The sequence below is a fragment of the Lagenorhynchus albirostris genome, chromosome 14 (assembly GCF_949774975.1).
Source record: "Lagenorhynchus albirostris chromosome 14, mLagAlb1.1, whole genome shotgun sequence".
Classification (NCBI taxonomy): domain Eukaryota; kingdom Metazoa; phylum Chordata; class Mammalia; order Artiodactyla; family Delphinidae; genus Lagenorhynchus; species Lagenorhynchus albirostris.
In genome coordinates this window covers 60912058-60939163 of record NC_083108.1, presented here as the reverse complement: position 1 = coordinate 60939163, position 27106 = coordinate 60912058, and the positions used below count along the sequence as shown (strand labels likewise).

The window sequence follows — 27106 nt, the reverse complement described above, 5'->3', positions numbered from 1 at the left end:
TGCCGCGGAGCGGCTGGGCCCGTGAGCCATGGTCGCTGAGCCTGAGGTCCGGAGCCTGTGCTCCGCAACGGGAGAGGACACAATAGTGAGAGGCCTGCATACCGCAAAAAAAAAAAAAAAAAAAAAAGGCCCATCTGGAAGCTGTTATTCCAGATGGAACAGCAACTGAAGCCTGGAAACATCAGGCCCAGTGAGGAAGAACTCAGGTCTGGGCGAATGAAGAGGAAGAATCTAGGGGATGAGAAAGGAGCATGGCTAAGGCTGCCTCCGCCCACCCTCCCTGAGGGAGAATTTACTGATCGGTCCACACCAGTGCCCATGGCCTCTCTGATCAAATCAGACTGTAAAATCTCTGAGGGTAAGAACTGTGTCTTCTACCTATATATTTTTTCTGACCAGATCTATCACCACACTGTACATATCACAAAGGTTCAAAAACAGTTGGATTAGAATTAGCAAATGAATAAATGAATGGTGAACTCTGTAAGCAAATCGAATAAAGTAAAAGCAAGAAAGAACTGAAGTGCTCACTGGCAACTGAAAGGGTTATGCTTTCTTTTGGTTATTAGAGGAAACACAGTCCTGCTCTTCCCTCTGCCCTGACCGCAAGCCCAAGTGGGCCTACCCTCAGCTCCTCTCTCCATTCTGATAGTAAAGAAGTGGGTAATGTCAGTCTGAAGACCACAAACACTATCATCTTGGCCATTTATCTAGCTCTGTGACGTGTCCTGATGCATCATTCAGTGACCTGTCATCATTCTATCAATGGTTTAAAGTTCAGTGATGGGCTTCTCTGGAGAATATACATCCTGTAGAGTGAAGGCCATGACAAAGGGCAATAATCCACCCATATTCACTCCTGGGTGTCCTCATAAATCTCAAATAGAAACTATTTTTTTAAACTCCATGTTTGGCAGTTGGTTGGAGGTAAATCACATGGGAATTGTACATTCCACCAGCAGACCCAATGACAACTTTGTGAGCACTGACGGAGTAGTTCGCAGGCACGGACACTCTTGAATGAACGATGGCCTCCATGGGTCAGCCTTTCCTTTCAACAGTGTCTGTGAGGCAGGAAATCATGAAACTGAGCAGGATGTTCAGCCTTCATCCCACAGCCAGGCTTCTGGAAGTGCTCTGGCAAAGCTCTCTGGCACCCTCCTAAGCTCCAAACCCAAAAAGCCTCATCAGGTCCCCGTCGCCTGTGCCTCTCAGAAGCACCTCATGCGCTGACAGCACCTGCCCGGCCCTCCACAGTCACCAGGACTCCACGTCGCCTCCCTCTGATCATCCGCGTCTCTGACACCCTCACCAGCATCTTTCCTCCACCGAGCCCCTAAAATTTGCTGCTGCCTGGAGTGCTGTCCTCAGCAAAATCGTTCTTGCTGAATTTTACTGACTTTACCTAAATTTGCTCACCAGTGGAGAAATGCTACCTGGACAGCAGGAAGAAGGGAGTGAGAGAAGGAGGAAGCAGGAGAGGATGGACCAGAGGCTTGCTCAACTACACCCGTGTAACTGCACCACACAGCTGACATTCAACCGTGTACAAATTTAGTTCTGGCTGTCCTGTGGTAGGAATTCAAAGCCTAACACTGAGAAACAACCTTCTGTTGCTTTGTCATCGTATTTGGTTAAATGATATACAGTTAAAAGGGCCGCCTGCTAACAGACAAGCACAGCAAGAGAACCTCACTACAGGTGACACAACAGTGCCCAGGACAGGCTGACAGGAGCCCCAGCAAGGACAAGCTGAGTCCTCAACAGATCATTCTTCAAAAAGGCAGGCACGGGACCACCCAGTGTTTTTCAAGTCTTAAATACAATCATCCCAAAGTCCATCTCTCCCATCTCTCCCACATCCCTCCCTGTGTCCCTGAGACCCAACTCTCATCCAACATTCCAAGTCGCAGAAAATGCTTACTCCACAGAGACAGATCCTACATAAGATCTTATTTTAAGTGGTCAAGATCTAAACAGTTTTCCGACTGATGTTAATTTGTTTTTTAAGGTCCTTAACATCTTTAATACATAGTATTAAGAGTGCTGAGAGCCTGCTGGAGGTGGGGTGCTATGTCCTATGAGACTCATCTCCACAAAGCAACTCCCAAGTCCTCAGTTAACTCACAGAGAGAAAAGTAAAATTATAAGTAATAAACATAACAGGCTGGCACATCTAATAATTACTTGCAAGAGAAACTGGAACCAGACTGCACAGAGAACAACCTACCTGGAATTAGATTTTCATTGGCAAATCATCCTCATCCAACTTATCAATTCCCAAAGCCACTTGTTAGGTATTTGTTACCAGCATTCTGAGGCCTCAAGAGCCACATTCAGAGCCTACTCCCCAGCAGAGCTGAAGGTCTCTCCAGTGACACTGCACTGTCCACGCCAGGGGGCACATGGAGGGCAGGGCGAGTCACTCACAGGCCTCCTGGCCACGTACACCAACAAGTCTAATCCACCAGACTGAGAGCGTTTCTACTCTGGGTGGCAACTACAATCTCTTTCCAGTTATGGGGAATGGAAAAAGGCAGCAAAGATATCTTATTATATTAGATAAAGTCTAGCAGAGAGGACAAAAGCAAAGTATACAGGAAACAAAAAGCAAATATAACTTGAATAACCTGTGTTATTTTGGGGAAACCAACAAAATATCTAAAACCAGCTAATCCTAAACAACAGGGTGGTTCTGCAGCCATATTGGAAATTCCTTCCTAACGATAACTCAAAATCCAGAAGCCACAAAAGATTGATAATATAACCACATAAACATCAAAAACTTCAGCCTGGTAAAAATCAAAGTTAAAAGACAAATGACAAAAACTTGGAAACAGTATTTGCAAATTTCATCACAAAATCTACTTCTCTAACATATAAAACGCTCCTAGAAATCCAAGAGAGAAAAAAAAGTACAACAACCCACAAATACAAACGGCTCTAAAACTCATATGAAAGATGCACACTCACTCATAAAAACAGAAATGTAAGTTAAAAGTACATTTAGATCACATTTTCCACCTATCGGGTTGGTAAACTCCAAAACCGTGGTAACATGCTCTATTCCTGAGGATGTGGTAAAACAGGCACCCTCATCCACTGCTGACTGATGGGGTGTGCTAGTGCCACCTCAGGGAGCTTGACTGGCAATGTCAACCAAAACCACAAATGCACCTGCTCTTCGACTTGACAATTCCAGTTCTGGTAACTTATCCTAAAGGTACACTTGCACATAATTAAGTACAATGAAATTAAGCAAAATAAAATATTTACTGTATTTTGTTTGTATAAGCAATTTGGAAATAAGTCAAACGTTCATCAATAAAGAACTGGTTCAATAAATTATGGTGCATCTATTAAATGGGACACCAGACAGCTGTAAATAGGGGGAAAGGGAGGGGAGGGGAAAGGAGGAGAGAGGAGAGGAAGGAAGCTTTCTATGTGCTGATGTGAAGGGTCTCCAAACCATGTTAAGTATAAAAAGCGGTGCAGGAAAATGGGTGTGACACGTTCTAGATAAACAGAGGTGGTGATGGTCAACACACTTTCAAGTCTGTCATGAATGATTAAAATGATTCTAGAAAGATACGTAAGAAACTAATGACAGTGATTGTGGGACAGGACAGGCACAGAGTGGACAGAGTAGACCTTTGAATCAATACTTTTTTTTTTTAAGTCTTTATTGAATTTGTTACAATATTGCTCCTGGCTTTTTTTTTTTTTATGTTTTGGTTTTTTGGCCGTGAGGCATGTGGGATCTTAGCTCCCTGACCAGGGATCGAACCCGTACCCCCCGCATTGGAAGGCGAAGTCTTAACCACTGGACCACCAGGGAAGTCCCAAATCAATACCTTTTGACAACTGATTTTATTTTTGAACCATGAGATGATATTGCCTAATTGAAAATAAAATAATAATAATAGTTTTTTACACATGACATGATAGCTGTCTTTCAACCCAGACTCCACATCAGCAAGCTGCGGCTCAAACGACTGAGTCCACCTTCCTCAGACGACCCTCTGTCTCCCACATTGTTTACAGCCCCCCATCCGCAGGGGACCCTTAACATCCTTTCACAGTACTTGGTTTGCCAGTCCTCTATCCTCAAGTCTGTTTCTATGACAAGGATTTTCAGAAAACATAAATTATTCTTGAATATCATAATTTGAAACTAAAACAGAAGGAATCCCTTTTCCTAAGCCTGCACCAGGTAAACCTGAAAGAGCTGAACCCTCTTGGGTTAATCGTGAGAGCAGCTGGCTGATCTCCTTACACTGAGTGAGTCTGAGAGACACCCATCCTACCCAGAACTTTTCCAGGAGCTCTAACCCACAGCCTGCACCGTGCTGACCTTCAGGGACATGTAAGGTCCAATGCCTTGAACAATGTCAACCAAGACTGGGGCTGAGCACAGAAACCTGGAAGCCGTCCACACCCCTAGTGGGAGAGCCTCTGCACTGGGGTCCACGACGACCACCAGGACGCAGGTGCCTACATCTTCCCCCACACCACAGAACTGCACTCAAACCTTTCCAACTATTCACCTTTACTTAAAAACCCAGAAACTACTCTCCCTGCTGGCAAACTGCACTGTCTAACAACACTTCAGGCCATAGTTTTTGCCTATGGCCTCTGTACAATCTAAGCTAGCTCCTTCTTATCATCGTATCCTACAGAACAACTAGGACCATTTTAATTCTTTTACTATTAGAACCTAGTGCCCATACATCTAAACCGTTTTATCAAGAGCTGCACAGAACAATACATATGCATCCCTTTCACAAGAGAGTTTTGTTTGTTTGTTTTTTAACTTACTCCCTCTTTTGTAGAGTCGGGGAGAGTAAGGGCAGGAGGGTCAGTTTAGAAAGATTTAGCTCATGCATAAAATAGCTTTTGATGAATGAAAAAAGGAATTAAGTCCTCAGAGGGCAAAGTTACTTTATTTCCCTCTCAGTGGAAAGGAGAAGACAAATGGGAACCCCCAAGACAGCTGGGCCTAAGGCATGCTCGCTCTGTGCTCTACTCCTGCCCACCTGTCCTGTTGGCAAATCTGGGGTCAACAGAGCAGGCAGAGTAAGACAGCACACACCCTGGAGAAATCCAGAGAACCCCTTTATTCATTAAAGACTACCCCAACAAATCTTCTAAAAAGAAGGAACCAAAAGCTTTCCTTTGGGACCATGGCTGAGTTCTCTTACAGTCAGATCCCAGCACTCCAAAATAGAAACGGTCACTTCATATTTTCCTCTTTTCCCTCTGCAGCTGGAGGGCTAGCATGAAGTCCGGAGGGAGAGGCCACAGGGGCCCCGCAGGAGCCTCTTGCCCGCCTGCCCCTTTCCAAGGAACCACTGTAAACATTTTCCTTTCACTCCAGAGAACAAAATCCCAAAAGGCACTCATCTGCATTTGGCCTCCACGAACATCAGTAAATATATAAACTACAAATGTGAAACATCTCCCAGGAATAACAGTGCAGCAAATAAAACAATGTAAGCCTCTTTACCCTACCCCCAAATTACCTGTTCTCCTCCTCAAGAATCACTCTCCTCAGGTAGCATCAAACCATCCTGAAGCAGTTGCTTCTAACAGTTTTCTTGGAAAGTCAATACCACCCAAGCAAGCTGTTACTCCCCTCCGCAGAGCTGCTGGAAACGAGTCCCCAAGCTGCCAACACCAGGTTTGGCAAACTTCGGCTCCAGAAAACCATTAATCTCGTTATGGCATTTGGAGGTCTCAACAAAATCGCATTTCCAAATGAAATAAACCCAGTCTCCCAAACTGGGCTGCATTGGAACAAGGAAACAAACAGCAGGGAGACAGCAATGAATTACAAATGGCATGCTAATTACCAGTCTACTTCCAGAAATAGCTGAAGACTGCAGGATTTTTGCTGTTGTTGTTGTTAAAATAACTACAGCCTTTATTCTAGGGCTGGGCAAAAGCATCTGATTTATTCAAATGCTTCAGCTTCTAAACATAATCACATTTATATGTACTTATCTGGGAGGGGGAGTAGGTGGAGACAAACCTTGGGGGCTGGGGCATGGGTCCCCAGAGACAGCAGTGGGGGCCAGGGGAGAGCTGACCAGCCGTGATTAGGCACGTCTACCGGCATCACCAAACCCACCAACAGTGTGGCTGACAGAGAGGGACCCTCCTGCTTGCTCTCTCAGTGGAGCCCATCTCAGACCATATGGAGAAAGGAGGGGGCAAAGGTAACCACATCTCGACAAAGTGTCTCAGCACTTTCAGCACTTACTCCGAGTGGTAGGTGGATGAGCAGCAATGGTGCCTAGCGAGTTTTACAGAATTTAGATTAGAGTCCTGCTTTCAAGAAACAATCTGCTAAAGAGAAAAACAGGAGAAAGTGCAAGAGCACAACAGAAACATGGTCATTTCATGCCACTGCCCTCGGTTCCCTAAGGACAAGATGCACACCTCTCCCTGTGTGAGTGCAACTCAAGGGATGAACACCTCACCCCAGATTCCTATTTGTGCTATGGATGCAGAGCCTACAGGTTTAACTGCAGAATTTGTAGTCTGAGCCCTGTTTAGAGACCAACCCACCGCGCCCCACCCCTGCCCCAAACCTACTGCCACCTCCTTATGCCTCTAAATATGTCCCATCCTCCCACCCCGGCTCTCAAATTTCAGAATGTTCCAGCAGGAAGTCTCCTTCAAGCTCATCTCTTCCAGCAAAAGTTCCCCCAGGTTTAACAAAGCCATAGGAAGAGTGTTCTTGGGTCAAAAATGTTTAGGAGAGGGACTTCCCTGGCGGTTCAGTGGTTAAGACTCTGCACTTCCAATGCAGGGGGCGCAGGTTCCATCCCTGGTTGGGGAACTAAGATCCCACATGCCACGCAGTGCAGCAAAAAAAAAAAAAAAAAAGAGAGAGAGAGAGAAATTTAGGAGATTCTGGGTTAAACAACACTACAGCTTTCTTTTCCATCAAACTTCTCCGAGCCTCTAATATGCTAAAGGTACGTTAAGAATCTCCAGGAAGGAGATCTAACAGGCAACTTTTATAAACTTGATGGACTAGAAATCTTTTCTCTTTGCCACCTCCTGAGACCAGTACTCCTCTGAGTGCCACACGCTCTCCAGCCACCTTCACTGCCGAGCAAACATCTGCTGAGCACCCATTCCAGCCAGGCACACAGTGGCTGCTGAGGACACAAAAATGGAGAAGACAAACGGGCCTCCAGGCACTCACGGCTGAGGATTCTGAGACTCTGAGGGGTGAGCGGCTCAAAGCCATGCAGATAATTACTGGCTGGTCTCAGAGCTCAAACTAGTGGCCAGCTGCCAGTCCACCACACTTTGTTCCTTGCCACATCCATCTCTGATTAGAAGAGGTGTTCAGCCGTGGAAATGTGTTGATCAGATGGAGTTCTCACTCAGCCTCTCTAGGCTTCAGGTTTTCTTCTTTGTACAATGCAAAAGATGGAATCGGTGACCTTCACAGTTACTTCAAGTTCTGAAACTTTAATTTTATAATGTCTGCCTTTGTCAGTGTGTGCAGTGCTCAATCTTCCACACAAACACAAATTAAACTCTTTTTGTACAATCATTAAAAGCACACACACCAAAATATACATTAGAGTTCACTTTTACTGGGGAAGTCTTAGAGCCTCATAAGAATATGTATATTAAACAACAGTGGCTATGCCCTTTGTTCCAGATATTCAAGAACAGGTATCACCCGAAACAACAGTATAAAGATTCTCTACCCACTTAGAAGCCATCAGACCCCCACCCCTCCACAGTGTACTAAGTATACAGTGCTGACCACTTCAAGGTGTCAGCTGATCCTTTAAAATTCATTCTACTTCTACAGGTCTAAGCTCACATACAAGCCATCTGGAGCTATGTTTCATGTTGAGTGAAATCCCAGCTACAGGCTGCCCTGTGCCCACACTTGGACTCCAGAGGCAGGAGCCGCTGGTTTTTCCTGGGTAGGGCTCGGGCACCTCCGGGGGGATGAGTCTACAGAAGGGTCAACTTCTAGGTTTCCCCAGTCACCAGGTTCATCACAGCTCCCCAGGATGTTGGGCACATTACGCAAGGTCACAGGTGCTGAGGGAAGGTCCCCTGTATGAAGGAAAATTCCAAGCGAGAGAGTAAATGTCTCGAGCTTCTACAAAGTCCAGATGCCAACAGGGGCTTCACTACTGCTGATGCTTCTGTCGAAGCCACTTCCCTTAGAAAAGCGTTGGTGTTTAACTCCTCAGTTGCAAACAAAGATTGCACAGCTCATTTCTTTAAGGGAAGGAAGGTTTACCTACAAATCAAATGCTTGATTTTCACTGTGCTTGATTACTATATTTTTATGCATGTCCCAAATCTGACCAGCCAGTTACCAAAATGCTCTTTGCTCCTAAGCATTTTCTAATAACTAATGAACAAATCTGACAGAATTCACTTTTATATCCCTTGAGAGTACTGACAATCTCACAGCTATTCCATGTAAGACCAAACTAAAAAGATACACATTTTTGACTACTCTAAACAATGGGCTGGCACGCAGACAAGTAGGTAGGCTGTTCTAACGTCAATTACAATGTAAAAAAGAGTGTAACCAGAATTTTCCTAGCAACCATTAAAAATACCATTTTCAGGGCTTCCCTGGTGGTGCAGTGGCTGAGAGTCTGCCTGCCGATGCAGGGGACACGGGTTCGTGCCCCGGTCCGGGAGGATCCCACATGCCGCAGAGCGGCTGGGCCCGTGAGCCATGGCCGCTGAGCCTGCGTGTCCGGAGCCCGTGCTCCGCAACGGGAGAGGCCACAGCAGTGAGAGGCCCGCGAACCCAAAAAAAAAAAAAAAAAAAAAAAAAAAACCCTTTTCAGCTGGCCTTACAACATCCTCCATCCATATCCTCCAGTGTAGGATGGGGTCTACAAGGGCAGAGGCTGCAATGAAGCCTCTCACGTCAAGGCTTACTCCACCACTTACTAAGGGTCTGACCTTAGGCAAGTCACTTAAGGTCTCTGACTTCCACTTCCTTACTTGTAAATGAAGTTTCTGAATACATATGATAGCTGTGGTCTCTTTCCCTCTAAAGAAAAAGACATAACTTCCTTTCCAGTTAATAATAATACCACAGACCTCATCCTTCTGATGAGAAAAATCTCTTGCTATGTATTTAGATTGAGTTATTAAGACTTTTTAAGAGACCATTTGTCATAATTATCTCCTATTTAAGCCATTTCTGGTCCAATCCTTCTGATGTGCTCCCAGCCTAGAGCCTCAAAGTGACAGTCACCTTGACCATCATCAGCCCTTTCAGCATGGGCAGAAACTAGTGTTTAACATGTATATTCCTCAGCTTACTTCATAGAATTAAATAGCCAGAGGTTAAAAGTAGAGCCACTAGGACAAATCTGTCATTCCAACCTCAGAAATCATTTAGTGTAAACTGAGAAAGAGCTAGCACTGAACTTGTTCTAAAGGACTCCTCCAGCCCCCAGCCTGTGAGCCTGACTCCTCCAAGATCCCTAAGAAGGATGGGACAAGCTTCCAACAGTGCACGTGGAAGCAAGCTTCCAACAATTTACATGTGATTTTCTGGGACTGAAAGCAAGGTAAAATGCAATTTTTAAAAATGCTTAAAAGGAAATTTTAAAAGTAGCTTCAAAGGTGATCAGGAGAGATGACAATGACTAACGAGGTAATACTGACACCTGAAAATTCACATGCAATGTGAAAAAAATGAAGAAGGAAGGTGACATCCATCTAAGACTTTTTACTTAGTTAGGCAGTCACTTTTTAAAAGAAAAAGTATCCTAAAGTTATGATTTAATCCAAAAGTGAACCATAAGATAACTGTACTCCCATATTTCTTCTTCTGTGATACAATGAAGGACTGGTGTGAAACAATATTCCAGTCCAGCCAAGCCAGCTCATTTGTACAGGATTTGCATGTATTTGCATAACTTCTGCATGAGTAGGTGTTCTCGTCATGCATCTAAATTTTTTAAAGTATTTTTTAAGATATTTATTTATTTAGGCTGCACTGGGTCTTCGTTGCAGCATGCGGACTCTTAGTTGCAGCATGCATGTAAGATCTAGTTCCCCGACCAGGGATCGAACCCGGGTTCCCTGCATTGGGAGCACGGATTCTTACCCCCGGACCACCATGGAAGTCCCCATGCATCTAAATTTAATTAAATAATTTCCACATCTGTAAAATGCCACAAACTACTGCCGACTTAGAGAAAATGCACACACACATACACCAACACATAGGATCAGCTACAGTTTGTAGTCTACATGGCAACAGCTTCCCAGCAGCAACCTAATGTCTTCTCTCCACCAAATTACTCTGTCCACAAAAAGACCAGGTTTCCAGAACTGGAAAACTGATTACTTCTACAGAGACCATAGAAAGGATGTAAAATTGAATTACAAGAAATGCCAACCCATGCCAACTTGTCAAAAAATACGTAACTTTGCCAAGACCTAAACCAGTGATTTCAGGTTCACATTTTCATTATGTGTCTACCTTAAAAGAAGTCAGCAATGAAGGTTCACAGTATTCCTTTGATGGGGTGCCCAAGCCCCAGAACCAAAGCACATATGGCATCTGCCTCAGGAGCCACCTCACCAATGCCCAGGAACCAAAGCATCTGCCTCAGGAGCCACCCCACCAATGCCCAGAATTGACCTCCTAGAGTCCACACTGCCTCCACTGTCATCCCATTCCCAAGTGGCCCCTGAATTGGAAAGATCCCAGATCTCTCTCCAGTGGTCTTTGTACCCCGGAATGATCAGGGAACAAGCAAAGGGGTAGCAAAGAAAAAATCTTAGATCAAGACTGTTGATCCTAAGTCAAATGTCTAAGGACATTTCTAGATGCTAAAAATGTTTTATAACTCAAGTTTCCATCATCTATACTCATCTCAAGCCATATGATCACCTGAAGTGGCTGGCGAAAACAACAGGAATAGAGTATGGGTCACAGAATCACAAATACACACAGAACACACCCAGGAATAATGTCAGCAGCCTACTCACGGATCACCTATGTTCGCACCCAACACTGTTGTTACTGTTTGCCATCTGCTTTTGAAACACCTAAGACAATGAGCCAAGGAAAACATCAGGCCTTCAGAAATGCTGCATTATTCTCTCTATCCACTCTACCATCCAGCCAAACAGCAGCCAAATAGCTCCCTGAGGCCAGGAAACTTCTGAACCCCACCGCACTTCCTTATCACCTGCTGAGCCCTTGATGGCACACAACTAGTGCGTGAAGACTGACTAAACTAAGACACCCAACGCTGAGCATTTCTTTTTGGTACCCTAGAAGGGAAAGTTTTATTTTACTGGATATTTTCCAAAATTTCATCTGATTGACTCAAAAGTACCATAATCAGCTAGACCAACAGATCTTGGGGCAATATTTCCCTGGTAAACAGGAAATGCCCTATGCTGTGGCCTCTACTTGGCGACACCCTGTCCACCTCAAGCATAAAAAGCACGATTTTCAAAAACAGAATTGTAAGAGAAATGGAAGAGAAAATTACACTGGCCATGAGATGACACATTTCTATTCCTCAGAAACACTGCTTTGTCAAAATTCAGTAATTCTTAAAGATAAACCACATTTACATTGAATGTGATGCTCACTGTTCCCAAGAATCCTAAGATCTTAGTGGCTAAGGTTTGGAACAGAGCAGCTGCGATTCAGACCAGGCCAGTCTACAGGGTCTTCTGTGGGAGAAAGAAGGGCTGAGCCTGAGGTGAGGCAAAAGATGCCCGAGGGCCCCAGAGACCTGAGCCAGGTCCCTGCACCTCCATTCGAGGGCGCTGCGGCCGCGAGCAAATCGCTGCACCTGCCGGAGCCACAGCCTCTCTAACCACTTCATTCCATTTGTAAAAGGCCTTTGCCAGGACTAATACTGTATGGTTTCAATCAAGTACGCAGTAATTATTTGCTGAGTGAATGCATGAGTGAACATATAAAAAGAATGAAAAAACTAACAGCCGATTTTGCCTTCAGATGCCTTTCCTGGTGGCAGAGGTGCTCTGCTGCCGATTATACTGTTCATCATTCTGTTTGCTGGAGCACAAGAGGCTGAGCCTGAGTTGCGAGGTGTGAGGACTTCTGTGAACACAGACTGGCTGGGGTAGGAGGAGGAGCAGGGTGTTCACGCACCTGCTCACACATACTCCCTGGAGGGGCCCAAACTCCATCCAGGCTTGATACACGGTCCCTTTCAGTTTTGTTTAGGTTCTTATTGCCTGGAAACTGAGAAAATACTTCAGAATTTTGTTAGCCTCAGGAAATTAAAATCCCTGTGTGTCACAACAGGTCCAGATGTGGCCCCTGCATGGGCTGACTTTCTCAGGGAGCCGCAGTGCAGAGCGAGGCCTCTGATTTGCCCATTGATGCTGGCAGTGACAGTCCTTATGCCAGTGACTGTACCCTCTTATATTCTTACAGGCCTACCTTAGAGGCAAAGGTTTGGTATAAATCAGCTACGGTTTAAATTTAGGAATAAGAGACTTTTTCATTTGTGTGGTATACTGTAACTTCTTAGAATATACACAGCATTTGACTTTTACTTAGTTTTATATCTCACTAAGTGCTTTGCTGCTGCCCACGAATAAGCAGTAGGTCACACATCTGATGGTAGACAATAGTTAGATACTGTGTAGACACAGTATCTTAACTCTTTCAAGATACTGTGATTTTTGCTTCTTATCAAAAAAGAAAATACACACACAGTCATACAGAAATAAGGCATAAAAAGATGCCTAAAACAAACCCTTTTCTTTTTTTTTTAAGAATACTTGCCTGGAGAATAAATAAAGAAAATGATAAAACTGTAGAAAGCAAACAAATAGAATCTTTATTAGTTATCAATTCTAGCCAAGCAAAGTTTGGATAGTATTCTAATGGCTTCAGGATTATTTTATCCAAAATAAGTTAGATATGCGAAGAAGTAGATGTTGAGATAGTAGGAAAAGACTTAGAATATAAACATAATCAGATTAATGAAGAAGCTGCTGAAAATTCTCCAGAGAAACAGGACCAAAAGGACGGACACACACACACACACACACACACACACACACACAGAGAGGAGAGAGAGAGATTTATCATGAGGAGCTGGCTCACACAATTATGGTGCCTGAGAAGTCCCTCGATCTGCCGTCTGCAAGCTGCAGATCCAGGGAAGCCAGTGGTGTCAAAGGCCTGAGAACAGGCGAGCCGACGGTGTAAACCCCAGTCCGAGGGCAGGATGTCACACCTGAAGCAGGCAGGCAGGAAGCAAGAGGGCCAAATTCCCCTTTTCTCCGCCTTGTGTTCTATGCAGGCCTTCAACGGACTGGACGATGTCCACCCACACTGGGGAGGCCATCTACTGAGTCTGACTCATCTGGAAACACTCTCACAGACACACCCAGAAATGTTTAATCTGCCCACCTGCAGACTACAATGGGTGCTTTAAGACCCACTTCACACGTCACCACCTCCGTGAGTGTATCCACAAACCTTCCCAGTAGGGTGTACACGGCCCTCTCTGCCCTGGGCCCCTTCGGCACCACGTGTTGAGCGCAAGTCACTGTGGACTGTGACCAGGGACATGTTGTGGGTCTCCTCCATCAGATCACGAGTCCCTCTGTGAGGCAGGGCCTGTTTCCCAGTCATCTTTGTGCTCAAGCCCCCCAGAGGGCCAGCACACAGCTGGAGCTCTGATGTGGGTTAAAGATAAACTTTATCACCAACAGCTGGTGGTGACCCTGCTCATTGTCCCACTGCTCCTCTTCCAATAACAGCTTCTCTGTCTTCCCACACTTTTGAAAGCCAAGGTTTGCCCAGATTGAGACGAACTTCCCTATCCTCTCACCTGTTAGCTTTCTTTCTTGATTTGACCAGGCAATTCATGCTCTAAAGACAATGGAGGCGCAGGAGGGAGGGTGAGGCTCCCACCATGCACACAGACGGCGCTAACACTGTAGAAAACCTTCCCACTGCACAGGATTCTAGAAGTCATTCCAGTAAAAGTCTTGTGGAATTCTTATCACAAATAATGTACTGTTATCCATAAAAGGTCACAATTTAAAATTTTTCCAGTTCTCAGGAAAAACAAGAGTCTGACCAGAAATTCTCCCATTTTTCCTTTTTTTTCACATTTCCTGTCTGTCTCCCCATCAGCACCCCTGACAACACAAGAGCAACATGCAGGCCGAGTGCGTTGTTCCTGGAAGTTGGCCCTACCTGGAGTCTTGTGTAAGGAATAATGCTTCACTCAGAACATGTACAAGAGGCCTGCTGGCCCGAATAATATTTATTACCTCTATAGGAAAGGATAGTTCTCAATTCTATTCTTTCACTTCCCTTTAATTAGTTCACATTTTCAAATCTTGTAATTTTAAGATCACCTCCATACTTCAGCATATCTTTCTTTTGGATTCCTAATGGTGTCTAATCGAGAGTGTGCTTTTAAAAATAAGTTTGGGGAGTATTTTTTTAAAATGAGGATACCCAAAGAACTGAAAGCAAGGACTTGAAGAGATATTTGGACACCCATGTTTAGCACAACAGCCAAAAGGTGGAAGCTACCCAAGTGTCCACTGACGGACAAATGGATAAACGAAATGTGGTCTATATAGACCATGGAATATTATTCAGTCTTAAAAAGGAAGGAAATTCTGACACTTGCAATAACATGGATGAGCCTTGAGGACACTATGCTAAGTAAAGTGAGCCAGTCACAAAAGGACAAATACTCTATGATCCCACTTGTATCAGGTCTTGAGCAGTCAAGTTCCTGGAGACAGAAAGTAGAAGTGGTTGCCAGGGGCTGGGAGTGGGGGGAATGGGCATTAGTGTTTAATGGGAATAGAGTTCAAGTTTTTCAAGATGAAAATAGTTCTGGGGATGGATGGAGGTGATGATTGCACAACAATGTGAAGGTACTTAATGCCACTAAACTGTACACTTTAAAATGGTTAAAACATACTGTTTTCCACAGCAACACTACCTTTCATAACCACCAACAGGGTTCCAAATTCTCTGTTATATATTTTCCACCACACTTTTTGAAAAAGGGGAGCAGCAGGATGTTTGAGAACCAATTAAAGATCAAATAATAGACAACTGATTTAAATACCACAATACTAAGTGGTAAAAAGTTCTTTTAATGATGACTCAAAAGCATCCTTATATCTTGCAAAGTACTAAAAAATACTTCACAAACCCACCTGAACCTGTAAAACAAATTTTCTCAAATGACTGAAGAATCTCAGCACATTCTCTTATTTTTATGAAGTCAACAGGGGTACCGAGAGATAGGGACTGAGGTGACAGGACATGTGGCAGCTGCCAGACTAGCACCACAGGAAGCAGAACTCCCTGCCTAGTCACTGCACTGGGCAAACATGGATCAATCCAAGCAGAGAAATAAAGAAAGCCAAAAGCATCATTATTCTTGGAATATAACTGCATAGGTGAAATATTACAACAGAACAGAACCTGCATATCAGGTAGCAACTTTGGAACTTTTAAAAAGCAAAAGTAGACACAGGTCGTGTTTGGGACGAGTCCTCCCTGCTCTAATTCGCTCTGGCTCCAGGGCACCCCTGACATCCTGCTCCGAAAGAGAGGTGCCTGGGTAACCTTCCCGGCTCCTCCGGCTCCACCCGAGGACTCAAGAGAAACATTTCTGCCCCTGGTGGACCGTGAGGCCCAGGCAGCAGGGGCACCACCCCTGACCTGGCTGAAGCACTCTCGCCCACACGGTCTTCGGGCAGCTGTAACGCTTTGTGTTTGCAAGTGATCTGCACACTTATCCAGCGATCCTGTCCCCCAAAGGCGACTGGCCACTCAGACAGAAGGCACTGAAGTGGGCACCACTGAGTAGCACCAAAGCCACGGCGAGCTGTGGATGAGGAGGTGAAGCACTCGTTGCCTGAGGTTTCCTCCACTGTCCTCTGGACAGCTGCTGGCCTATCATAATCACCCCCAAGCAAGTCGCCAGAAAAACTGTAGAGAACAAGGCACAGCAGATCCAGGGAAAGAGGGGGAAACTGCTGATTAAATGCTGGGCTGAATCCACACAGACCCCAGATGACCTGCGAGCAGCCGGCCCCCCTTCCAAGCACCAAGCTTGCGAAGGTAACCAAGCACTGGCAAGCGGCCTTCGGCAGGAACCATCCCCAACACAATATTACAGGAAGTTCAAGAAGAAAGCCCACAAAGAAAACCCCCAGCAGATGGGGTCCCCTCTTGTGTTGTCACACAATTTACTAAGCGGACCCCTCTCCTCCTCTGCCCGTCCTCTTCAATCCTGCCAACACCTCCCTCTCCCGACACTCACTATGCTTCCAAAATGATTTTCCCGAGTTAAATGAACTTTACCTTATGCTCTATTGCAAAAGCTCTTAACCTTTCTGGAGGTCAAAATCTTACCGAGAATCCCATCAAAGCCCTGGCCTTCTCTGCAGGAACAGGCACAATTTCCAGGAATTCACATATGTCCTGGGTCCCATGGGGGTTAAAAGCCTCTGCCCAGTGGTTGCCTCCTTCCATTTCCTTCCTGCATTGAATCTGAGAAACACTGGGCAACCGACCTCCATCTGTAAGAATTATGTAACTCTAACAAGTGTCAAGAATCCTTCAGGACTCCTTTTGAAGGGGTGGCCCACCAAACCCGCTGGTATTAAGGCTCGAAGGGGAGGCCATCTCACAGAGATTCAGGAGGCCCAGCCAGTCAGACACCCAGAAGCCTTGGAGGACGCCCTCCCAGATCACGACCCCTGTGCCTGGCACCTGCCCTCGCACGTGCACCAGTGTGACTTTGTGGGGATCACTGAGGCTCCGTCTGCTACAGCTGGCATCCGCTGCCACAGGCACATCCTCACAAGATCCTGACCTTGGCGAGCACATTCACACGTGAGCGCCATTCACCCGGGTGACACCCGCCGGGGCGGACGGGCAGGAAGACAGATAGGCGCTGCCCCCACCCCACGGGCTGCAGGAGCCGTCTCACCCACACACACAGATTGAGCCCACGAAGCCACATTTTTGAGCTGCTGCTGAGAATCCCATAAAAAGCAATGCTATTTCTAACCTCCTGCACCATGGAAAAATACACACGCCACCAAGCAACCCAGGATCTCTGAAAGATTTATTTTTATACTCTCCCCCATGCCCCCCACCTTTACCTCCCCGACAAAATTTTTAGGTGGAAAATTTGCTAGCTTTTTAGCAGTTTAACGCTGTGCTAGGCACTGACTGATGAAGTTGCTATGTTTCAGTTTAAAGCGAAACATAAAGGTGTTTCTCTAATACAACTCTGAATGTCTACTTAATAACAAAATAATATAGTCTAACAATAGAAGGACAGCATCCAACACACAGACAGAGAAAATTCCCAAGTTCCCAGGCCACAGGCAGAAACAGCAGAGGTAACGAGGTTCTCTTCCCAGCCTCTAAGTGGTGTCCTGACTGCTGGCCTTCCTCTTTGCATTGCTGGGTTTTCCTAACTCAAACACAGCACATGGCATCCCTGATGCCCTTGCTGAGTTCCAATTTTTCTCAGTGCCACTCTTAACCTTAAAGTGGAAGAATGAGGGAAAAGCAGTGAGATGGGGCTCAGATCTGAATCCCCTGACGCTGCACAGACATGGGGTGGGCAGGAGGAAGGGAGGAGGAGGAGAAGAGAGAGGAAGCAGGAGGTGGAAGGGCCTGAATGAGGCCTAGAGAACCCAGAAACTCTATCACAAGCCAAGAGGGACCCTGGAACTAGTCTACCTGGGATCTGTCCCAGGACCCCTCCCACTGGAAACCTTGGTGTCACCTTGGTTTCAATGTGCTCACCTTGACTTCCTTGATGACAACCTGGAAGGCCAGAGAGGCACCAACCCACCACTGCCCAGCTTCTCACACAGCCAGTATGTCTTGGTGCAGCCTCTGAATGACCCCAACCTAACTGTGAGGCAGAGTTTAAATCCTCCTTCAAGTTAGGGAACTCCCAACACAAACCTTTCATGGTTTAATCGACTTTACTGGACACTGGCAAAAATACATTTCGAGAAAATAAGCATTCCTGTAGACAGTGTAGACAGCAGAGACCTACACTCAGAGGTTATGCTTCTCACAACACTACTGATCCTCTGTGATGTACCTTGAAAGTTTAAATTTAACACAAAGACAGAAGTTCAGGTCAGGTTGCATCACCTGTATCTACGGTTATTTTTTGACTGCTAGAGCATCTCCCCACTGGGACCACAGGTCTCACAATGCGGGACTCCCACTTGGCTCCCTGGTCCTCACCATCCACTTCAGATCCCTTAAGGACATTGAAGGAAACCAAAAAAAGAGATGGGACTTTCCCCATCTGAACCTTTCACATCTGTGCTGAGAGCCAACCGGGTCTAAGTCTCACAAAGAGGACAGGAAAAGGTGCAAAAAGCTCGAATTAATGGTTTGTTTACCTCCATCCCAGCCGCTTTGTGCTTGGCCAGGGCACAGGCACTCCACTCACCTGACTCCAGCAAGATGCCCCATGAAATTACTCAGCAAACCTCCTTAGTCCTGCAAGAGGACAGAAAGCTCCGCCCCTGCTCTCTTCCTCGGATCCAGCCAGCCATGGTCCTTGGGTAAGAGCTGGCATTTCGATGGAAAACAATAACTGACATTTCATCAAGCTCCTACTACGCACTGAATGCTAAGTTAGGCATCTTCACAACAATTCCACAAAACAATTACTATCCTACTTAAAGATGAGAAAACCTGAGACTCAGAGGAGGTTAGGACTTGCCAGAGTAACAAAGTGAGTAAAAGCACAGAATTCGGGCCAAAGGCCATGTTTCCAAATATACCTTACAGATATGATAAGGCAAAGAGGGACCTGTCTTCATATTTATCAAGGAGGTCAAATTTTTGAAATACACTTAATAACAACCTAGACATGGGGACCCAACCCGATTTTAAAACCAAGTCCAAAAAAATCCACTGTACAGTAAGACAGGCACATTCTGCAGTTAACAAAAAGCCCAGAATTCCTTGGGCCTTCCCATCCCAGCAGACAGAGCAGAGTGGTAATGCCTCCAGTCTGTCCTATCAGCATGTAGGAATGTCTCCCGGTCCAGCTGTGAGCTTTAAGGGACAGAATTTTACAAGTAATGGAACAAATATAAATTCCAGGACAATCAGCTGTAAGAACCTATCTTAGAGGTGCGAAAGCTCTTACAACACCTCTGAACCCAAGTATGTACCTGGAAATGACCTGTACTGTACCAGGTGACATGCAGTTCTGCAGAAAGGAATCTGTTCTTAACCACTGTTATGTTCAGAAGGAGCAATGCACTTTACTTTTAATTTAAAATCCATATACAGTAATGTAGTCAAGAAAAAGTTTTCCATTACCAATTCTGAAAGTTGCTTAAAATAGCTGACAGAATGAGGTAACTCCATATACGGGAGAGAATAGGGTAGTTATGTAATTTGCAAGATTTCTACTTCTGTCAAAATTCTGCAAATCAAGCTGCATAGTCCTTAGGGGCAGAATCAGTGGTGTGTTCAGTTACCCAGTAGAATTCTACATGAAGACAGTTCTAGTTTGTGGTGGGCAAAGTCAAAGAGGACTACATCTGAGATGATGATGAGAAACCACGCTGTGCCCACACTCTCTCTGGCTCTGGTGTAGACAAGCTGCCACCTCCTGCTTCAAGCTGGTGGTGGGTATGCCAATTTATGGAAGAAAAATGGCGCACCTCAGCAATACCATGTCTGGGAAGGTAAGGAATTCTCAAACATCACACTGTCCTGTCAGGTAATGAAGAACCACGTGAACGAAAAGTGTTCCATCAGTCACTGACCACTGGCGAGGCGTGCGGCCTGAGTGCCCCCCACAGAAGCTTACCACCGACCCTGTGAGACCCTACTGAATGGGCTCCACATTTGCATATCCCTGACTGTGAAATCCACTCAGGAAAGAACTACGTAGGAACTGCACCCAACAGTGACTCAGGGAGTCTGTTAAGTACAGCATGGTTCTGAGCACCTACAATTTCAGGAAGCTTCCAACCTGTGAAAAGTCCACATAAGTTCAAGGGTCTGTGTGCCTTAGTGAGGAAGCACATTAAATCCCTCGTGATTCTCCAACTGCCTCATCTATTTCCAACAACCACCATGAATAAAAAGGCTTGGGTAAGCTCTGAAAGCCTCCGGGGGATCTCCATCAATCATTTCCTCTGACAAAAGTCTCATTGAACTCCTCCTAGTTAGCAGGCACTGTTTCAAGCCCTGGAGGAAAAAACAAGTGGGAGGGAGGGACATTCTTGCCCTTATAAAGCTTACATTCTAGTAAGGAATATGGCATAAACAATGAGTCATGCCTGGCACATTAAAAATTTAGGGAAGGGACTTCCCTGGTGGTGCAGTGGTTAAGAACCCCTCTGCCAATGCAGGGGACATGGGTTCGAGCCCTGGCCTGGGAAGATCCCACATGCCCTGTAGCAATTAAGTCCGTACGCCACAGCTACTGAGCCTGTGCTCTAGAGCCCGCAAGCCACAGCTACTGAGCCCGCGTGCCGCAACTACTGAAGCCCGCGCACCTAGAGCCCGTGCTCCGCAACAAGATAAGCCACCGCAATGAGAAGTCAGCACACCACAACAAGAAGTAGCCCCCACTCTCCACAACTAGAGAAAGCCGCACACAGCAACGAAGACCCAACACAGCCAAAAATAATAAAGAAAATAAATAAATTTTTTAAAAATTTAGGGGAAAAGAACCTTATGTTGTATAGAATGTTTTTACTTTGCTGAAGACTCTCATATATTTCTTCATTTGATGTTCTCCACAGCCTGGCAATTAGGCAGGACAGGAATCACTAAAATACTTAAGAGTTGACAAAATAGAAGCAAAGAGAGGTGAAGAGACATGCTAAAGGGTAAAGCTGGGCAGGTAGGCTGAGGCAGGTAGGATGCTCCTGGTACCACCCCCCGCCAGGCACCTTCACTAACTGTCCCCAACTGGGGCTGGCTCTGAATTGGGCTTTGTGTCTGAGGATGCGCAGAGGTGACCAAAACGTGTGTCATCTAAGCTTCTACTTCCAGATACCCTGAAATTTATACCCCAGGCCACTTACTCCCCACCCTTCAAGAAGAAACACACAGGAACACAAACACAGCAAATTAGGAGGTCAACGCCCCCCTACAGTACAGATCACGTGTGCTACCAACACACAGAGAGGAAAACCTGCTCACTTGCTGTTACAACAGCCAGGAGAGAGAGAAGCTGACATCCGTTCAGTGTGCACTACATGCCAGGTGCTGTATGAAGCATGGTGGCTCATCACGTCCCACGGCAATCCCGTGATTATTCCCATTTTATGAAGTTGGAAACCAAGCAGAACAAAAAATTTAGAATGAGAAAGAAAGAATCCCGTTTCTCACCAATCTTAAATGTTTTTAAACATCTGGGTATTAAATGCTCAGGCTCAGCAATAAATAGAAATTGAATAGTAAGATTATTTTCCTTCAGATATTCTAGTAAATCTAGAAATATGTATTTTATATACATTCACAGCCCACTATGAATACACTTGGGTATTAAACAAAAAAGAAAAGTCACATTTAATCTGATATCATGCAACTTTCCTCCAATCAGAAAAAGTTACATTGGGAAGATAGTTTTTGCACCTTGGAGTTGGGACCACTTTCTTGAGAGGGACACAATCTCAGAACAGTCAGTGCTGTGACAAGCTCTGCTTCACAAACATTATCAAAGAGAAGAGTCTCAAGCTCTACTCACCTTTTAAGCTGTTATGAAAACTGATGCGAGTTCCTGAAAACGGTCCAATCAGGAGACGGCACTTTGATGTTACAGATATAGAGCTTGAACTGCTGAAAGGAAAAATAAAGAATTCCAGTGAACCATTTCTTGGTTTCTTTAAGTGTACCATCCCCTTCTCCAAGTTCTGAAAAATACTTGAGGACTGTCACAATAAAAGGCACAGATACCAAAATGAATAAAATAAGCATCATATAATAAACAGAAGAGAGAAGGCCCCCAGCACACAATCTGGGTACGGGGTATGACTGAACTGGGGATAAATTCTCCAGCAGCCACAGGGCCACAGGTTCTCAGCTTCCAATCAAAGGACACACATTTGTTCCTTCAAAGTCACACGCTTTTTCTTCAACGAGGGGTCATGAACATGTAATTGACAATGTCTTTATTGGATTAGGGATTTTTTAAATTATAGACATCCTAAATATGGCTGTCTTAAGAACCCAAAGTATCTTGTCGACCACATGGATCCACCGATCCTTAACTATAAAGGGAGGCAGGCCCAGCAGCACTTTTTCCTCCCCTGAAACACATGTTTAATTTTGTGGGAGCAACAGTGACCCCTGCTTAGTGAAGACCTAGCTAAGGTGACAACTTCCGTGATTGTGTCTGCTAGGCTATCTTAACCCCTGCCCTCCACCCTGTTGGCAGGACGTCCTCCCGATTCTGTTTGGTTCCAGTTCACACAACCTGTCACCAGCATCCTCCTCTCAGCCTGATGAGTATACTGTCCTTCTCGCCACTCCAGGTCATGTCAGGTGACCGCCTCATGCCTGACAAAGCAGTTCCAGGTAAACTCAGTTGGCTCTGCCTCAGATGGCACAAGCACCTCTCAGCACCCAGCTGGCCAATGTGCAGGATTACACTCTGGTCCAAGGGTGAATAAGCCACCATCTGTCTAGTTTGTGTGCTGCAATGTACTCTCCAGGAGACTTGCCCCCCCGAAGCATGTTCCTGCCATATGTCACTCCTGAGTGATCAGCCAATGCTAAGACATTCAGATAAAAAATGACTGCGTCTAGCCAGAGGACCCCTGTGAAATTCCTGTGGACATCCACCCCAAACATATGAGCCAGACACCCCACTGTTTTTATATAACTCCTTCCTACCAAAGTGGTGAACCTACAGACATTACTTTGTCCTCCTGACTTTTACCTATACTGAGAGAAGAAAACAACCCACTTCTGACTTTCCGGATGATAGTTTTATTATTCAACTGGGACTACTCTCATCAGTCTTCCTGAGATTCAAATGCTGATTTTGAGGGAACAGAAGTCAGTGGAATAACCAGAAATGTATGTAGTCGATAGAATTCTAAGGTGACCCCCAGTGGGGCCACACCTTTGCATAATTCCCTCCTGTTGAGTGCAGGCAGAACCAAAAGAACATGACAAAAGTAAAGGGATGAACCAAAAGAACATGACAAAAGTAATGGGATGCCATCCCCTTGATCAGGTTACGCTATGTAAGACTCCACGTCAGCCTACTAGAAAGTGAGGGACTCCCTTTCTGGCTTTAAAGAAGTGAGCGACCGTGTCTGAAGGGCCTGGAGGCCACATGGCAAGGAAGTGCAAGGGCCTCTAGGAGCCAAGAACAGTCCCCAGCTGACAGCAGCAAGGAAACAGGGACATCAGACCTACAGCTACAAGGAACTGAATTCTACCCACTTAAATGAGCTTAGAAGTGGATTCTTACCACACTCACACCTCCAGAAGAGAACACAACCGGGCTGAGAGCTTGTCTGCAGCCTTCTGAAATCCTGAGCAGAGAACCAACTAAGCCATTCCCGCACTCCCAACCCATGGAAACTGTTAAGATAATATGTGAGTATTGGTTTAAGCTATTAAGTTTTTGGTCATTTGTTTTGCAGCAATGGCAAATAAATTTAATTTGGCAATTAATTAAATATAGGAGTATATAAAACACATATGTATATATTAAATGCACACATAACTAACACATCAAAACAGCCCTCCCTACCTGCCTCATCCATCCATAAGCAAAAACTCATTTCTCCTACTTGACTATGAGCTCTCTGTGGGCAAGAACCAACATCACCATGACCCTGGCATCACCAAGACTGTGAAGAGTATGTGGCACGTGGGATGCCCTTAATATATTTTTTTAAATAAGCCAAATTAAAAGAGTTATGGGGCTTCCCTGGTGGCGCAGTGGTTGAGAGTCCGCCTGCTGATGCAGGGGACACGGGTTCGTGCCCCGGTCTGGAAAGATCCCACATGCCGCGGAGTGGCTGGGCCCGTGAGCCATGGCCGCTGAGCCTGCGCGTCCGGAGCCTGTGCTCCGCAACGGGAGAGGCCACAGCAGTGAGAGGCCCGCATACCGCAAAAAAAAAAAAAAAAAAAAAGAGTTATGATTTGTCAATCTCTCATTACTGCAATAAGGCCAAAACAATAGAATTTGTGCAATCCTTCAAAGCAGAGCTCAGAGCCACAAAATTAACGTCAAAATAGGTGGAAGATACTAAGCCTCATATTCTACCCCCAAATGATGAATGGACAATTTCTCCGGGACTGGTTATGTCATTTTACCTGTGAACCTGAGTCACTGCTTAGAAATTTTGCTCTGCAGTTACCACGTTAGCCAAATATCCTTGCCCCTTCTTGGGCATTTAGCTATCAGCTGAAGGTTAAAAACAAAAAAATTCCCTAAGAAAATTTCCGAAGTAAAAATGTGTGAATCACTCTTTTTTAAAAAATAAATTTATTTTTATTTATTTATTTTTGGCTACATTGGTTTTCGTTGCTGCGCGCTGGCTTTCTCTAGTTGCGGCGAGCGGGGGCTGCTCCTCGTTGCAGTGCGCGGGCTTTTCTCACTGCAGTGGCTTCTCTTGTTGCAGAGCACGGGCTTCAGTAGTTGTGGAGCGTGGGTTTCAGCAGTTGTGGCATGCGGGCTTCAGCAGTTGTGGCGTACGGGCTTCAGCAGTTGTGGCTTGCGGGGTCTTGAGTGCAGGCTCAGTAGTTGTGGCGCACGGGCTTAGTTGCGCCGTGGCATGTGGGATCTTCCCGGACCAGGGCCTGAACCCGTATCCCCTGCAATGGCAGGCGGATTCTTAACCTCTGCGCCCCCAGGGAAGCCCATGTGAATCACTCTTAATTTTCCATTTGTATTGATAATTCATTCCCAACCACAACGGAAAAACCTGTGTAGGTCAAATCCCCTGACTCTAATTCTGAAACAAAATGCTAACGTCAACTTCATGACAACCTATTTCAAAGGTTCTTTAAGATTTTTTATTTTTAAACTGCTGATTTGTAATTCTTTTAAGCAAGATTTTATTTAAGCTCTGCTTAAAATAAAAGTTGAATGCATAAATCATCCAGTTTCTGCTATCCTCGAGAGATAAATTATTGGTTTTTTAATTACAAAGAATATTGCAACTCAAGTTGTGTCTATTTTAGATGTCAAAAGAACTAGTATAATAAAAGAGAGATTTTAAAATATTCAAATCAGTTAAATTACTGAAGGGAGTACAAAATAAAAACTCCATTCATTACAGAAGCACATCATACTCTCTTAAAATCTATATTCAAGATCTTAGTATAAAAAAGAAATCTTATTATATATTCCTACTCCCTCATAAATCACTCAATAAACCTGAACATTATCTCCAACGTTTACCCCTTGGTGCTCAGCCTCTCAGGCAGCAGAATGCTCACACTCAAGCCAAGAAAAACTAAAAACACCAGTTCCATGACATATGAGGCAGAGAATTTCAATAAACTCACCACTTCTCGGCATAATTTTAACTCTCTTGGGCCCATCTCTATGTGTGAAAATAGCCAATGACCCACAGCAGGGAACAGGAGGGGTCACTGAGCAACCCCTCCCCAGGCAGAGGAAGAAACAGGCCCAGAGGACAGAACCCACCCAGTTCCCTCCACACTCATCTCTAGTTAAGTGCAGGCCTTTTCCATCATCTCACAAAGCACAGCTCCACACAAAGCCCAATGCTTCAGAGAAAGAAAACTGCGCAAGAATATTACGCCCACACCCAGGAAACTAAGCCTTTGCGAGAGTGGTTCACTCAAGAGAATTAGTAAGCACAGGCGCTCATACAAGGAGTTGGCGGCGGTCCTCCTGTACCATGCCCCGTGCTCCGATCACCTGCATGTGGTCCTGCGGGGCTGAGGATATCACCAGCCCCAAACCGCCTCCTGAAAGCCACCTCCTGACCCGTTTCCAGCAGTCAGTGGCTACAGCTGGGGAGCCGGTAAGAAGCAGGGCGAGAAGCGGCGGGGCGCTGGTATCCCTGCTGAGGAGCACGCGGACAGAGCCCCTCGCACGGCAGGGGCCCACACGAGGGGCAGAAGGCTGAACTCACGGGGGAAGTGAGGCACGATCCTTCTTAACCCTCACAACCTCCTCGCTTTCTCTAAGGTAACAGAATACTGAGGTTGGGAGAGAAGCCCGGCCGCGGATCCTGGGCCCCAGGACGAGGGGCCCCTGAGAACATGACGTCCCCGGGGACAAGGGCAGGGTCTCCGCCATGGGCGGCCGGTCTGTGGGACGGGGACGAGCACAAAGCCGTAGGTGTGGACTTCAGTTACGGAGAGATGAGGGAAACAGAAGGCCTCTCCTACCTAAACTGTCGCGGAAGGCAGAGGCGGCCAGTGGCACGGCCCGAACAGACGCAGGACCAGGCGCAGGCCGCATCCGGTCCTCTGACCACGCAAGGGTCGTTTTCTCCCTGGGGCCAAGCTGTTCCAGAGCAAATGGACCGAGGTGGTGCCGGCCTCCTGGGAGCCAAGCCGAGCCCAGGGCAGCCCCTGCACAGGCCGGGCCCACAGCCGGAGCTGCCTCCAGAGAAATGTCGGGCCTTCTCAGAGCAAACAGCCGGTCACCTGAGGCGAAACTGCACAGGATGGTGTCCTGTCTCCGTTCCGCTCCGGACCGACTGCCTTGAGCTGTTCAGAAGCTCCATCGCCCAACCTTACACAGGCCAGAACCACCCGTTAGGGAACCAGGCCATGGCCACCAAGTAAACGCTGCACTGCGAAGCCACACCATGGCCGACATGGCAGCCGTGCGGCGCTTCTGAGGCGTGCGCAAGCACGCAAGCACACGCACGCCCCCAAGGGAGCGCGCACACGGGGGCGCGCACGCATTTGCGCACACGCAGCAGGGTCTTAAAAGCCCTTAGGGCGGAGCCTTCCAGATCCCAAAAGCCATACGTAAACGTTCCGAAGCCAGAAGAACAAAAGTTTTCAGCAAAGCCAGAAAGAGCACCTTAAGGAAACATCAAAAAAGATGCTGGTTTCCTTTAAGTGATGTTC

The 27106-nt window shown here is 46.0% G+C and overlaps 1 protein-coding gene across 1 annotated transcript in view; it reads right to left on the bottom strand.

Moving 5' to 3' along the window:
• The window catches only part of LDLRAD4 (low density lipoprotein receptor class A domain containing 4), a 311146-nt gene that overhangs the window by 245277 nt on the left and 38763 nt on the right, over nucleotides 1-27106 (bottom strand). Inside the window, 1 exon segment of the mRNA XM_060121625.1 lies at nucleotides 21774-21865. The gene's annotated coding sequence lies outside the window, so the exon portion shown is untranslated.